General features: G+C 47.8%; 2 non-coding genes and 2 pseudogenes across 2 annotated transcripts; all 4 read right to left on the bottom strand.

Annotated features, from left to right (window-relative positions):
- Window positions 1-3,276: 3,276 nt before the first annotated feature.
- On the bottom strand, window positions 3,277-3,389 carry LOC119885230. Its single transcript, XR_005441218.1, has one exon. It is a non-coding gene; the product is annotated as a U5 spliceosomal RNA (small nuclear RNA).
- A 968-nt stretch (window positions 3,390-4,357) lies between these two features.
- Window positions 4,358-4,537, bottom strand: LOC119885250 (annotated as a pseudogene).
- Window positions 4,538-10,368: 5,831 nt separating this feature from the next.
- LOC119885292 lies at window positions 10,369-10,481 on the bottom strand. Its single transcript, XR_005441264.1, has one exon. It is a non-coding gene; the product is annotated as a U5 spliceosomal RNA (small nuclear RNA).
- Window positions 10,482-11,450: 969 nt separating this feature from the next.
- LOC119885258 lies at window positions 11,451-11,625 on the bottom strand (annotated as a pseudogene).
- Window positions 11,626-15,367: the final 3,742 nt, after the last annotated feature.

The following is a 15,367-nucleotide window of genomic DNA, read 5'->3' as shown; positions in this document are numbered from 1 at the left end:
ATTTGTTCAAAATCCATAAAAACAGCAAGCAAGTCTGGTGCTAAAATGTCCCAAAATGTCAGATAAAATTCCAAGGGAAGCCCGTCTTCTCCCGGCGACTTCCCTGTCTTAAAAGATTTGATGCATTTGTTTAATTCCGGTATCGTAAAATCTTGGGTTAAAAGCACGTTGTCGTTTGTTGCTTGGTCAATGGATTTTAAAACTTCGTCATGGTGTCCCCGTTAACAGTTTTGTATGCGTACAGTTCACGGTAAAAATGTTCGACAGTTTCTTTGATTTCCTCTGTTGTGTCAGCTGTGCACCCGTTTTCTTTTTTAAGTCTCAACATGGCCCCCCCTTTATTTACGATTTTCTTAAAAAAATATCTTGTGCACTTCTCTCCTTCCTCTATTTCCCTTTCCTTGCTTCTTAAAATCACACCTTTGCTATTAATTTCTGCTAAAACCGACATCTCTGTTTTAATTTGTTTTATCTCTTCATTAAAATCCATTCCATGTTGGATTAGTTTAAAATACCTCTGAAGCCGTTTCTGCAGTCCCAACATGCGTCTGTTGTCCCTCTTTTTCTTTCTTTTCCCTGCCTGTCTGTAAAACGTCTTTGTCTTTCCCTTCACCATTTCCCACCACTGTGCACGTGTATCGTAAAAGTCTTGAAGGGTCTGCCACTCTCGGTATTGCTCCCTGTACAGCCTAACTAGCTCCCTGTCTTCTAACAGGGAGCAATTGAGCTTCCACAGACCACTTCCTGCCGTCACACCGGAAGAGAGTGAAAGGGTGCAGGAAAGAATTGCGTGATCAGAAAAGAAAACAGGTTCCAATCTAGCATCGGTTGGTGGGCAATCACGTGATAAAATGTAGTCTATGCGAGAGGCTCGGGTGCCATCACTACTGAACCAGGTGAAGCCCTCCTCTCTGGGATGCATGGTTTTAAAACAGTCCACAAGTCTAAAATCACTGCATATGCTTTGAAGTAAAACTGAAGTCTTGTCCACTTTAAAATCGTCCCCTATTCTTCTCCTGTCGTTCCTGCTTAAAATACAATTAAAATCCCCCCCTACAACTAAAGGTGCCCTGCCTAGCATGTGGGGCTGCAGGTCTTCTAAAAGGTCATACCTGTCGTTCTTGTCATTAAAGCCATAAATATTTAAGACGTTAAAATCCTTCCCCATAAAAGTCAAGTGTGTTAAAAGTGCCCGACCATCTCTCACCACAGTGCTGCCCTTCACCAGACTAGAGGGTTTTTTATTAAAATGGCCACTCCATCATTTTTGTTTTCATTTGAGCCGCTCCATATCGACGTTTGTGGCCATAACTCCTCCCATTCTCTGTAGTGTTTTAAAAATGGTAGGCCGCATTCCTGTATTAAAAACACGTCAGACTTAAAAGAGTTAAGAAAGGATAAAACAATCTGGGCTCTAACTCTCGACTTCACACTCCTCACATTGATAGTTGAGAAGGTGAGTGTCATGAGTATGGTTAAAATTTGCAGGTATGACATCTTAAAAGACTAAAAAAAAGGGGGATTTCAAATGTTTAAAAAACAGCAGTTAGTGGATTTCTTGTGAATGGAGCTCTTCCTTCATTCTCATGGGTGAGAGATGACGGGGTTGAGCTCCATTTCCCTTTCGGACTCTAGGAGTTGGCCTCTGACGCAGGGTGCATTGAGCTTTGAGTCCTTAGGGGTTGATTGCAGAGCTATAGTTAAAAAAGAGACTTCATTAGGCGAATTGGAGGGGAAGACTCTGGGCTCCTCCACAGATGAACTGTCTGAGTAGCTCTCAGCTCTTCCCCTCTTTTCCGAGGCTCCAGGAGACTCAGAAGACAATTCTGAAATTAGTCTCTTGGCCGGCTGGGCATTGGGGAGGGGGACATCCTCGCTATCACTCTGTGACTGGCCAAATTTTTGTTCTGAGCCAGTCACTGAGCTAGCTCCGCCTTCTGCCTGCACTGCCACTGCTTCTTCCCTGTTCTCCACTTGTGGGGCAGCTGCAGGCCCCTCCCCTTCTCCCGCCTCTACTGGTCCTTCTCCTCCAATCACAGGATTTGGCGGGAGATTTGAATTCTCCAGCCCAGCCTCTTCAATTAGCTCTCTAACTGCTTCGTCTTGTCCGCCATTTTGTGCCTTTGCTGCCTTTAATTTGTTGGCAAACGACTTAGGGCAATCTCTGAAGAGGTGGTTTGTTTCTCCACAAAGATTGCACTTTCTGCCATTGGTGCATTCCTCGAAAGTATGCCCAATTTCTCTACATTTACCACAAATGATCTGCTGGCACGCTTCTGCCAGGTGCCCATTCTCACCACACTTGCGGCAGAGTTTGGGCTGGCCCTGGTAATGAATGTAGCCCCTGTTGTTTCCCAGAACTATCATGGATGGCAGATGTTTCAGGCCCTGGAAGCCTTGAGGGTCTTGCCATTGTTGGATGGGGACCCTCCAAGCGCAATTCCAGATGCCATCCTCATCTCTCACTTTGGTAGCCTGGCCTTTAACAGTGCAAAATCTGCCCAGCCACAAACAAATGTCATCTGCATTCACAGTCTCATTGAACATTCTGACAATTACCGTTTTAGCGGCATTATCAGTCAGTTTCTCAACATTAAATGCAGTAAACTGGGGTTTTTCATTTTCGAAGCGTGTCCAGAAATCTCTGAACACGGCAGCAGAGACAAAACTCACATCGAAACCTTTTTTCACCAAACACAAAACCACCGCCATGGTGGAGGTGGTAAAAAGAAGCTAAAACACCTAAAACACCTAAAAAGTCTAAAACCAAGTCAACTAAAATAAGGTAAAAGAATGCTCTAAAAAGAGCAATAAAATCTACTAAAAATGTTAGAAAGGTGAATAAAACACACTTACCTTGTCTTGTTTGGCCTGGTCGAGATGTTATTCCGGCAGAGTACAGGTAAGCAGTCCTCTGAACCAATGAATTCCTTTGTGTGAAACAATTTCAACTACAACAAAGTTGAAATTTTTTCACAAGGAATAATGTGAGTATCCTCCCAAAAACCTGGTAACACTTCGCCACAAACAGGCAAAAGTTTTATCCAGACACAGGAGGCGATCGCAGTCTTAGCCAAAAGGCCGAGAAGCGATAACCCCCGCTGGTTGCTTCCAGCGCCCACCTCCCGGAGCAGTTCTCCCCCTGCCGTGGCGCAGTGGTTTCAACTGCGCATAACAACGGCTGAGTCTCAGCACCTCCTCCCGAGCGCGCCTCGTCGCACCGCTCAACCTTGCCGGGGGCGGCGTTTTATTTCCTTTTCACAAACGCACGAGGCTCGGCCACACGGCAGAGCCTGCCAAAAATAGTTTTAACTCATTGGCGTCCCTCTCCACGGAAGTCTTTAGTAAAAGGCGAAAGACTTGTACGTTATGAAGAGAAACCCGAGTAAGTACGGGCCCCTCCTCCAGAGCCGCCGACGAGCCTAGTCGTCCCGGCCACTACCCTCACGGTAAGCCTCACTCTGCCTCTCGAGTCCCAAGTACCAGGCCACGCCCGTTCCCCTACCCCTCCCCAGGTCATGGCAGGCTCTATCCAATCGGGCTGCGGAGAGACGAAGGCCTGGCTTTTGGACAGAGGCTACCGAACGACTCGGGCTCTTGTAGCCTCTCGATGACGAGTGAGAGAAAGGGAGGGGAAATGTGGCCGATCGCTTCTCGGCCTTTTGGCCAAGACTGCAATGGCCTCCTCTTTCTGGTTAAAACCTTTGCCGGTTTGGGGCTTCGTTTTGTGTCACCAGCTTTTCTGGGAGGAGATTCACCTCATTCCTTGTGAATAAAATTTCAACTTTGCCGTAGCTGAAAAACTTTTGCAACAAGGAATTCATTGGTCCCGAGGACTGCCTACCTGTCCTCTGCCGGACTGCCACCTTGACCAGACCAAAGACGAGAAGGTAAGTGTGTTTTATTCACCGATTTAGCAGTTGTAGCAGGTTTTCTTGCTTCATTTGAGGTGTTTTAGTTTCTTGTATCCTTTCTACGCTGCGGTTCCTCCACCGTGTTGGCCAACCGTGCCGGGCCTACGGAGGCGCCGCAGTGTCCCCTCCCCACCTTCTGAGAGGCTCTATCCAATCGGAGAAATGAAGGCCTGGCTTTTGGACACAGGCTACCGAGCATCCGAAATACTCGGGCTCTCGATGACGAGTGGGAGAAAGGGAGGGGAAGTGCAGGGCACATTTAACAGCCATGCCGGTCCCAAATATCCCCTCGTCGTCTGCCAATCATAAAGTGCAAATCTCGCTGCCTTCTTCGAGGCTTCAGCTGGCCGCCCCCCTCGACTGGCGCCTTTTTCGGGCCGGCGTCCGGCAGAGCGACGAACCTCTGCGTTTGGGTCAGTATTTTGGTTTTACACAAGGCAGGAGAAGGGTGCACCGCCCCCGGAGGCACTGCAATACCGGGTCGATGCGTGGAGTGGACGGAGCAAGCCCCTCGTCTCAGCTCCCGGTGCTAAAAATCCATTTAATATGTTGCCCCCTTATAGGGGACATATCAGATATTAAACTGATAAGAACAGATTTTTTTCTTTTGAGAAAAATTTTATTGACACTCAATTCAAACATGATTCATAATATGTCAATTCCAAGTTACCTTTTAAAATACAACATGTCAATAAATAGATAAATGTTCTCTGTAAAACAACATTTAAAAAAAGTGTTTAAAATGCATTACAGATAACGTCATAAATTAAAGGTATAAAATGGTTTTCAGCTTGTCCATGTCTGTGAGTGTCTGTTAAAAGTCTTCAAAGCGGAGTGCATTTGTTAAAATAAAACTCACAAAAAATAAATGGATAATAAAAGCTCTTCTCCAAGTCCACTGTTGTGCAGGAGTGTAGTGAGTCCCTATCAAAGGGGAACTCATTCAGCTCCCCCAAACAGATTTGGACTCTCGGGATCTTGTGCAGGCGCTCAGAGGAGACCCTCACCCTGTAGCTCCTTCCCACCAACCTCACCCGGAGGGTCAGGCCGCCGCTGCCTTGAACTTTCCTTGTGTGGCTCCGGCTCCTCCGTCCGAATGGGCACAGAGGCGATTCTTCTTTGTGGCTGTGTCCTAGGCCCGCCGCCTGCAGCTCTGGCCGTTTGGGCCGTTGCTGCGGCCATCCGGATCACAGCCACGGGGGGGATCTGCATGTGCTTTCTTGCCAGCAAGTTTCTGGAGGTCCATATGGCGTCTTTGATGGCGGCTAGGGTGAGCCACTGTTTGGCAAATGTACGTGCTGGTATCTGATTTCCTTGGCTCACCCCGTACAGCACCAGCTGTGGTGTGAGGACCTCCCTTGCTGGCAAGTACGGGAATTGCAAGGAGCCGGCCGTTGCCCACTGTTCTACGGCAGCGCTGCACTCCCAGAGCAGATGCCTTACCGACTCAGGCGCGCCACAACCTGGTCGGGGGCAAGTTGAGTGCGCCGACATGCCCCGGGAGTGCATTACGGACCTGACTGGGAGGATCTCATGAGCCACCATCCATGACAGGTCCCGGAGTCTGTTTGGAAGAGCTGGATGGTTCACGTTGCGCCAAACTGTTGAGGGCTCGCCGAATGCAAGCCCGCGCACTGGACTCACTGGTTCCCGCTCCTGCACAACAGAAATGAGAGAGCGGTGAGTGGTTAAAACCTGCAACTCCTCCTGCTCAAGGTTAAAATGCCTTAAAAATGACTGGATAAAAGCATAGGCTGGTGGCAGGTTAAAAGACACTGGTACTTTGAGACTTGTGGGTAAGATCTTAAGTTTTCTGAGGTAGGACCCCATCCAGAACCGTGTCATTGCTGCGGTCTTGGGGTTTCTGGATGGGGCTGTGGCGGTTGCGATGTGTAGTGCTGTGTATCTGCTTCCTAGGAACAAGTGCAGGTCTGGCACTCCTTTTCCTCCTTTCTCCTTTGGCTTCTTCATCACGCTTCGTCTCAGTCTTTCCCACTTGGAGCCCCACAAAAAATAAAAGATGGCTCGTTCCAGGTCTAAGATCACTCTCCTAGGCGGGATAAAAACAGAACTGATGAGTAAAAGCAAAGGTAAAATCACTGCTTTGATGATTAAAACCTTTCCTTCTAAAGTCAGTCCTCTAAGTGTCCAGTACCCTAGTCTCTGCCTGACTTTCCCTACTATGTCTGCCCAATTGTTTTCCCCTCCCCCTCCCTATCAAACCTGATCCCAAGTATTTTTTGGTCAGTCTGGGTCACAGTCAGGGGGAGTCCTGTCGTCTCAGTCGCTGTCCACGGTCCATAAAAATGGGCTTGGGTCTTGCTTCTGTTCAGCTTTGACCCAGAGGCCTGTCCGAACCAGTCAGTCAAGTCCAGCGTCCTGTTGACAGATAAAAGGTCAGTGCATAAAATGTTGATGTCGTCCATATATAAAATACATTTTGTCTCGAGTCCCCCGCTCCCTGGGACTCCTACCCCATGGATTCGTTGGTCCCTTCTCAAGGTCTGTGCCAGTGGTTCTATACAGATAACGTAGAGGAGGGCAGATAACGGACAACCCTGACGGACACCGCAGTTTATATCCACTGCTCTTGTCAGATGCCCGTTAACAATGAATTTGCTGTTGATCTCCCGGTACAGCAGTCCCACCCAGGCTATAAACCTTCTCGGGAACCCCATTTTTTGCAGTACCTGGAAAAGGTACTGGTGCGAGACCCGATCAAAGGCTTTCTCAAAATCTAAATTCAGGACTACTAGCCGAATGTTTCTGTCTCTCGCGTAACAGATGGTATCTCGGATCAGTACGAGGCTGTCGGTGATCTTCCTCCCCGGGACGGCACAGGCTTGATCCGGGTGAATCAGATCTTCTAAAAACAAGGACATGCGTGAGGCTAAAAGTTTACTAAAAAGTTTACAGTCAAAATTTAAGAGTGTGATAGGTCTCCAATTTTTCAAGTCCGTCTTGTCTTTGTCTTTGTGAAGGAGAGTCACTATCCCTGCTCTAAAGCTGTCAGGAAGTCGGTCCATTTGTTCAAAATCCATAAAAACAGCAAGCAAGTCTGGTGCTAAAATGTCCCAAAATGTCAGATAAAATTCCAAGGGAAGCCCGTCTTCTCCCGGCGACTTCCCTGTCTTAAAAGATTTGATGCATTTGTTTAATTCCGGTATCGTAAAATCTTGGGTTAAAAGCACGTTGTCGTTTGTTGCTTGGTCAATGGATTTTAAAACTTCGTCATGGTGTCCCCGTTAACAGTTTTGTATGCGTACAGTTCACGGTAAAAATGTTCGACAGTTTCTTTGATTTCCTCTGTTGTGTCAGCTGTGCACCCGTTTTCTTTTTTAAGTCTCAACATGGCCCCCCCTTTATTTACGATTTTCTTAAAAAAATATCTTGTGCACTTCTCTCCTTCCTCTATTTCCCTTTCCTTGCTTCTTAAAATCACACCTTTGCTATTAATTTCTGCTAAAACCGACATCTCTGTTTTAATTTGTTTTATCTCTTCATTAAAATCCATTCCATGTTGGATTAGTTTAAAATACCTCTGAAGCCGTTTCTGCAGTCCCAACATGCGTCTGTTGTCCCTCTTTTTCTTTCTTTTCCCTGCCTGTCTGTAAAACGTCTTTGTCTTTCCCTTCACCATTTCCCACCACTGTGCACGTGTATCGTAAAAGTCTTGAAGGGTCTGCCACTCTCGGTATTGCTCCCTGTACAGCCTAACTAGCTCCCTGTCTTCTAACAGGGAGCAATTGAGCTTCCACAGACCACTTCCTGCCGTCACACCGGAAGAGAGTGAAAGGGTGCAGGAAAGAATTGCGTGATCAGAAAAGAAAACAGGTTCCAATCTAGCATCGGTTGGTGGGCAATCACGTGATAAAATGTAGTCTATGCGAGAGGCTCGGGTGCCATCACTACTGAACCAGGTGAAGCCCTCCTCTCTGGGATGCATGGTTTTAAAACAGTCCACAAGTCTAAAATCACTGCATATGCTTTGAAGTAAAACTGAAGTCTTGTCCACTTTAAAATCGTCCCCTATTCTTCTCCTGTCGTTCCTGCTTAAAATACAATTAAAATCCCCCCCTACAACTAAAGGTGCCCTGCCTAGCATGTGGGGCTGCAGGTCTTCTAAAAGGTCATACCTGTCGTTCTTGTCATTAAAGCCATAAATATTTAAGACGTTAAAATCCTTCCCCATAAAAGTCAAGTGTGTTAAAAGTGCCCGACCATCTCTCACCACAGTGCTGCCCTTCACCAGACTAGAGGGTTTTTTATTAAAATGGCCACTCCATCATTTTTGTTTTCATTTGAGCCGCTCCATATCGACGTTTGTGGCCATAACTCCTCCCATTCTCTGTAGTGTTTTAAAAATGGTAGGCCGCATTCCTGTATTAAAAACACGTCAGACTTAAAGGAGTTAAGAAAGGATAAAACAATCTGGGCTCTAACTCTCGACTTCACACTCCTCACATTGATAGTTGAGAAGGTGAGTGTCATGAGTATGGTTAAAATTTGCAGGTATGACATCTTAAAAGACTAAAAAAGGGGGATTTCAAATGTTTAAAAACATAGCAGTTAGTGGATTTCTTGTGAATGGAGCTCTTCCTTCATTCTCATGGGTGAGAGATGACGGGGTTGAGCTCCATTTCCCTTTCGGACTCTAGGAGTTGGCCTCTGACGCAGGGTGCATTGAGCTTTGAGTCCTTAGGGGTTGATTGCAGAGCTATAGTTAAAAAAGAGACTTCATTAGGCGAATTGGAGGGGAAGACTCTGGGCTCCTCCACAGATGAACTGTCTGAGTAGCTCTCAGCTCTTCCCCTCTTTTCCGAGGCTCCAGGAGACTCAGAAGACAATTCTGAAATTAGTCTCTTGGCCGGCTGGGCATTGGGGAGGGGGACATCCTCGCTATCACTCTGTGACTGGCCAAATTTTTGTTCTGAGCCAGTCACTGAGCTAGCTCCGCCTTCTGCCTGCACTGCCACTGCTTCTTCCCTGTTCTCCACTTGTGGGGCAGCTGCAGGCCCCTCCCCTTCTCCCGCCTCTACTGGTCCTTCTCCTCCAATCACAGGATTTGGCGGGAGATTTGAATTCTCCAGCCCAGCCTCTTCAATTAGCTCTCTAACTGCTTCGTCTTGTCCGCCATTTTGTGCCTTTGCTGCCTTTAATTTGTTGGCAAATGACTTAGGGCAATCTCTGAAGAGGTGGTTTGTTTCTCCACAAAGATTGCACTTTCTGCCATTGGTGCATTCCTCGAAAGTATGCCCAATTTCTCTACATTTACCACAAATGATCTGCTGGCACGCTTCTGCCAGGTGCCCATTCTCACCACACTTGCGGCAGAGTTTGGGCTGGCCCTGGTAATGAATGTAGCCCCTGTTGTTTCCCAGAACTATCATGGATGGCAGATGTTTCAGGCCCTGGAAGCCTTGAGGGTCTTGCCATTGTTGGATGGGGACCCTCCAAGCGCAATTCCAGATGCCATCCTCATCTCTCACTTTGGTAGCCTGGCCTTTAACAGTGCAAAATCTGCCCAGCCACAAACAAATGTCATCTGCATTCACAGTCTCATTGAACATTCTGACAATTACCGTTTTAGCGGCATTATCAGTCAGTTTCTCAACATTAAATGCAGTAAACTGGGGTTTTTCATTTTCGAAGCGTGTCCAGAAATCTCTGAACACGGCAGCAGAGACAAAACTCACATCGAAACCTTTTCCAAATGGCAGAGTCAAAATACAATTTATATCCTGCGGGGAGAATTTCAAAATGTTCTGGATCATTTTCCTTGAGAAGTCAAGCCTTGACATAACAAGGGTTTTCCCATCTTTTTCTTTGAATGTAAATCTGACACTGTGGTGCCTCCTCATGCCGGCATGGTTGGCCGCCATGGTGGAGGCACCACAACGTAAAAGTGGTAAAAAGAAGCTAAAACACCTAAAAAGTCTAAAACCAAGTCAACTAAAATAAGGTAAAAGAATGCTCTAAAAAGAGCAATAAAATCTACTAAAAATGTTAGAAAGGTGAATAAAACACACTTACCTTGTCTTGTTTGGCCTGGTCGAGATGTTATTCCGGCAGAGTACAGGTAAGCAGTCCTCTGAACCAATGAATTCCTTTGTGTGAAACAATTTCAACTACAACAAAGTTGAAATTTTATTCACAAGGAATAATGTGAGTATCCTCCCAAAAACCTGGTAACACTTCGCCACAAACAGGCAAAAGTTTTATCCAGACACAGGAGGCGATCGCAGTCTTAGCCAAAAGGCCGAGAAGCGATAACCCCCGCTGGTTGCTTCCAGCGCCCACCTCCCGGAGCAGTTCTCCCCCTGCCGTGGCGCAGTGGTTTCAACTGCGCATAACAACGGCTGAGTCTCAGCACCTCCTCCCGAGCGCGCCTCGTCGCACCGCTCAACCTTGCCGGGGGCGGCGTTTTATTTCCTTTTCACAAACGCACGAGGCTCGGCCACACGGCAGAGCCTGCCAAAAATAGTTTTAACTCATTGGCGTCCCTCTCCACGGAAGTCTTTAGTAAAAGGCGAAAGACTTGTACGTTATGAAGAGAAACCCGAGTAAGTACGGGCCCCTCCTCCAGAGCCGCCGACGAGCCTAGTCGTCCCGGCCACTACCCTCACGGTAAGCCTCACTCTGCCTCTCGAGTCCCAAGTACCAGGCCACGCCCGTTCCCCTACCCCTCCCCAGGTCATGGCAGGCTCTATCCAATCGGGCTGCGGAGAGACGAAGGCCTGGCTTTTGGACAGAGGCTACCGAACGACTCGGGCTCTTGTAGCCTCTCGATGACGAGTGAGAGAAAGGGAGGGGAAATGTGGCCGATCGCTTCTCGGCCTTTTGGCCAAGACTGCAATGGCCTCCTCTTTCTGGTTAAAACCTTTGCCGGTTTGGGGCTTCGTTTTGTGTCACCAGCTTTTCTGGGAGGAGATTCACCTCATTCCTTGTGAATAAAATTTCAACTTTGCCGTAGCTGAAAAACTTTTGCAACAAGGAATTCATTGGTCCCGAGGACTGCCTACCTGTCCTCTGCCGGACTGCCACCTTGACCAGACCAAAGACGAGAAGGTAAGTGTGTTTTATTCACCGATTTAGCAGTTGTAGCAGGTTTTCTTGCTTCATTTGAGGTGTTTTAGTTTCTTGTATCCTTTCTACGCTGCGGTTCCTCCACCGTGTTGGCCAACCGTGCCGGGCCTACGGAGGCGCCGCAGTGTCCCCTCCCCACCTTCTGAGAGGCTCTATCCAATCGGAGAAATGAAGGCCTGGCTTTTGGACACAGGCTACCGAGCATCCGAAATACTCGGGCTCTCGATGACGAGTGGGAGAAAGGGAGGGGAAGTGCAGGGCACATTTAACAGCCATGCCGGTCCCAAATATCCCCTCGTCGTCTGCCAATCATAAAGTGCAAATCTCGCTGCCTTCTTCGAGGCTTCAGCTGGCCGCCCCCCCTCGACTGGCGCCTTTTTCGGGCCGGCGTCCGGCAGAGCGACGAACCTCTGCGTTTGGGTCAGTATTTTGGTTTTACACAAGGCAGGAGAAGGGTGCACCGCCCCCGGAGGCACTGCAATACCGGGTCGATGCGTGGAGTGGACGGAGCAAGCCCCTCGTCTCAGCTCCCGGTGCTAAAAATCCATTTAATATGTTGCCCCCTTATAGGGGACATATCAGATATTAAACTGATAAGAACAGATTTTTTCTTTTGAGAAAAATTTTATTGACACTCAATTCAAACATGATTCATAATATGTCAATTCCAAGTTACCTTTTAAAATACAACATGTCAATAAATAGATAAATGTTCTCTGTAAAACAACATTTAAAAAAAGTGTTTAAAATGCATTACAGATAACGTCATAAATTAAAGGTATAAAATGGTTTTCAGCTTGTCCATGTCTGTGAGTGTCTGTTAAAAAGTCTTCAAAGCGGAGTGCATTTGTTAAAATAAAACTCACAAAAAATAAATGGATAATAAAAGCTCTTCTCCAAGTCCACTGTTGTGCAGGAGTGTAGTGAGTCCCTATCAAAGGGGAACTCATTCAGCTCCCCCAAACAGATTTGGACTCTCGGGATCTTGTGCAGGCGCTCAGAGGAGACCCTCACCCTGTAGCTCCTTCCCACCAACCTCACCCGGAGGGTCAGGCCGCCGCTGCCTTGAACTTTCCTTGTGTGGCTCCGGCTCCTCCGTCCGAATGGGCACAGAGGCGATTCTTCTTTGTGGCTGTGTCCTAGGCCCGCCGCCTGCAGCTCTGGCCGTTTGGACCGTTGCTGCGGCCATCCGGATCACAGCCACGGGGGGGATCTGCATGTGCTTTCTTGCCAGCAAGTTTCTGGAGGTCCATATGGCGTCTTTGATGGCGGCTAGGGTGAGCCACTGTTTGGCAAATGTACGTGCTGGTATCTGATTTCCTTGGCTCACCCCGTACAGCACCAGCTGTGGTGTGAGGACCTCCCTTGCTGGCAAGTACGGGAATTGCAAGGAGCCGGCCGTTGCCCACTGTTCTACGGCAGCGCTGCACTCCCAGAGCAGATGCCTTACCGACTCAGGCGCGCCACAACCTGGTCGGGGGCAAGTTGAGTGCGCCGACATGCCCCGGGAGTGCATTACGGACCTGACTGGGAGGATCTCATGAGCCACCATCCATGACAGGTCCCGGAGTCTGTTTGGAAGAGCTGGATGGTTCACGTTGCGCCAAACTGTTGAGGGCTCGCCGAATGCAAGCCCGCGCACTGGACTCACTGGTTCCCGCTCCTGCACAACAGAAATGAGAGAGCGGTGAGTGGTTAAAACCTGCAACTCCTCCTGCTCAAGGTTAAAATGCCTTAAAAATGACTGGATAAAAGCATAGGCTGGTGGCAGGTTAAAAGACACTGGTACTTTGAGACTTGTGGGTAAGATCTTAAGTTTTCTGAGGTAGGACCCCATCCAGAACCGTGTCATTGCTGCGGTCTTGGGGTTTCTGGATGGGGCTGTGGCGGTTGCCATGTGTAGTGCTGTGTATCTGCTTCCTAGGAACAAGTGCAGGTCTGGCACTCCTTTTCCTCCTTTCTCCTTTGGCTTCTTCATCACGCTTCGTCTCAGTCTTTCCCACTTGGAGCCCCACAAAAAATAAAAGATGGCTCGTTCCAGGTCTAAGATCACTCTCCTAGGCGGGATAAAAACAGAACTGATGAGTAAAAGCAAAGGTAAAATCACTGCTTTGATGATTAAAACCTTTCCTTCTAAAGTCAGTCCTCTAAGTGTCCAGTACCCTAGTCTCTGCCTGACTTTCCCTACTATGTCTGCCCAATTGTTTTCCCCTCCCCCTCCCTATCAAACCTGATCCCAAGTATTTTTTGGTCAGTCTGGGTCACAGTCAGGGGGAGTCCTGTCGTCTCAGTCGCTGTCCACGGTCCATAAAAATGGGCTTGGGTCTTGCTTCTGTTCAGCTTTGACCCAGAGGCCTGTCCGAACCAGTCAGTCAAGTCCAGCGTCCTGTTGACAGATAAAAGGTCAGTGCATAAAATGTTGATGTCGTCCATATATAAAATACATTTTGTCTCGAGTCCCCCGCTCCCTGGGACTCCTACCCCATGGATTCGTTGGTCCCTTCTCAAGGTCTGTGCCAGTGGTTCTATACAGATAACGTAGAGGAGGGCAGATAACGGATCAAAAAAAAAAAGGGGGGGATTTCAAATGTTTAAAAACACAGCAGTTAGTGGATTTCTTGTGAATGGAGCTCTTCCTTCATTCTCATGGGTGAGAGATGACGGGGTTGAGCTCCATTTCCCTTTCGGACTCTAGGAGTTGGCCTCTGACGCAGGGTTGCATTGAGCTTTGAGTCCTTAGGGGTTGATTGCAGAGCTATAGTTAAAAAAGAGACTTCATTAGGCGAATTGGAGGGGAAGACTCTGGGCTCCTCCACAGATGAACTGTCTGAGTAGCTCTCAGCTCTTCCCCTCTTTTCCGAGGCTCCAGGAGACTCAGAAGACAATTCTGAAATTAGTCTCTTGGCCGGCTGGGCATTGGGGAGGGGGACATCCTCGCTATCACTCTGTGACTGGCCAAATTTTTGTTCTGAGCCAGTCACTGAGCTAGCTCCGCCTTCTGCCTGCACTGCCACTGCTTCTCCCTGTTCTCCACTTGTGGGGCAGCTGCAGGCCCCTCCCCTTCTCCCGCCTCTACTGGTCCTTCTCCTCCAATCACAGGATTTGGCGGGAGATTTGAATTCTCCAGCCCAGCCTCTTCAATTAGCTCTCTAACTGCTTCGTCTTGTCCGCCATTTTGTGCCTTTGCTGCCTTTAATTTGTTGGCAAACGACTTAGGGCAATCTCTGAAGAGGTGGTTTGTTTCTCCACAAAGATTGCACTTTCTGCCATTGGTGCATTCCTCGAAAGTATGCCCAATTTCTCTACATTTACCACAAATGATCTGCTGGCACGCTTCTGCCAGGTGCCCATTCTCACCACACTTGCGGCAGAGTTTGGGCTGGCCCTGGTAATGAATGTAGCCCCTGTTGTTTCCCAGAACTATCATGGATGGCAGATGTTTCAGGCCCTGGAAGCCTTGAGGGTCTTGCCATTGTTGGATGGGGACCCTCCAAGCGCAATTCCAGATGCCATCCTCATCTCTCACTTTGGTAGCCTGGCCTTTAACAGTGCAAAATCTGCCCAGCCACAAACAAATGTCATCTGCATTCACAGTCTCATTGAACATTCTGACAATTACCGTTTTAGCGGCATTATCAGTCAGTTTCTCAACATTAAATGCAGTAAACTGGGGTTTTTCATTTTCGAAGCGTGTCCAGAAATCTCTGAACACGGCAGCAGAGACAAAACTCACATCGAAACCTTTTCCAAATGGCAGAGTCAAAATACAATTATATCCTGCGGGGAGAATTTCAAAATGTTCTGGATCATTTTCCTTGAGAAGTCCAGCCTTGACATAACAAGGGTTTTCCCATCTTTTTCTTTGAATGTAAATCTGACACTGTGGTGCCTCCTCATGCCGGCATGGTTGGCCGCCATGGTGGAGGCACCACAACGTAAAAGTGGTAAAAAGAAGCTAAAACACCTAAAACAGTCTAAAACCAAGTCAACTAAAATAAGGTAAAAGAATGCTCTAAAAAGAGCAATAAAATCTACTAAAAATGTTAGAAAGGTGAATAAAACACACTTACCTTGTCTTGTTTGGCCTGGTCGAGATGTTATTCCGGCAGAGTACAGGTAAGCAGTCCTCTGAACCAATGAATTCCTTTGTGTGAAATAATTTCAACTACAACAAAGTTGAAATTTTATTCACAAGGAATAATGTGAGTATCCTCCCAAAAACCTGGTAACACTTCGCCACAAACAGGCAAAAGTTTTATCCAGACACAGGAGGCGATCGCAGTCTTAGCCAAAAGGCCGAGAAGCGATAACCCCCGCTGGTTGCTTCCAGCGCCCACCTCCCGGAGCAGTTCTCCCCCTGCCGTGGC

Source organism: Micropterus salmoides, unplaced genomic scaffold (assembly GCF_014851395.1).
Source record: "Micropterus salmoides isolate LMB-PRFRI ecotype aquatic unplaced genomic scaffold, ASM1485139v1 Ms_hic_scaffold_3971, whole genome shotgun sequence".
Classification (NCBI taxonomy): domain Eukaryota; kingdom Metazoa; phylum Chordata; class Actinopteri; order Centrarchiformes; family Centrarchidae; genus Micropterus; species Micropterus salmoides.
The sequence above is the reverse complement of the archived record's forward strand: the minus strand, read 5'-3'. Positions and strand labels throughout refer to the sequence as shown.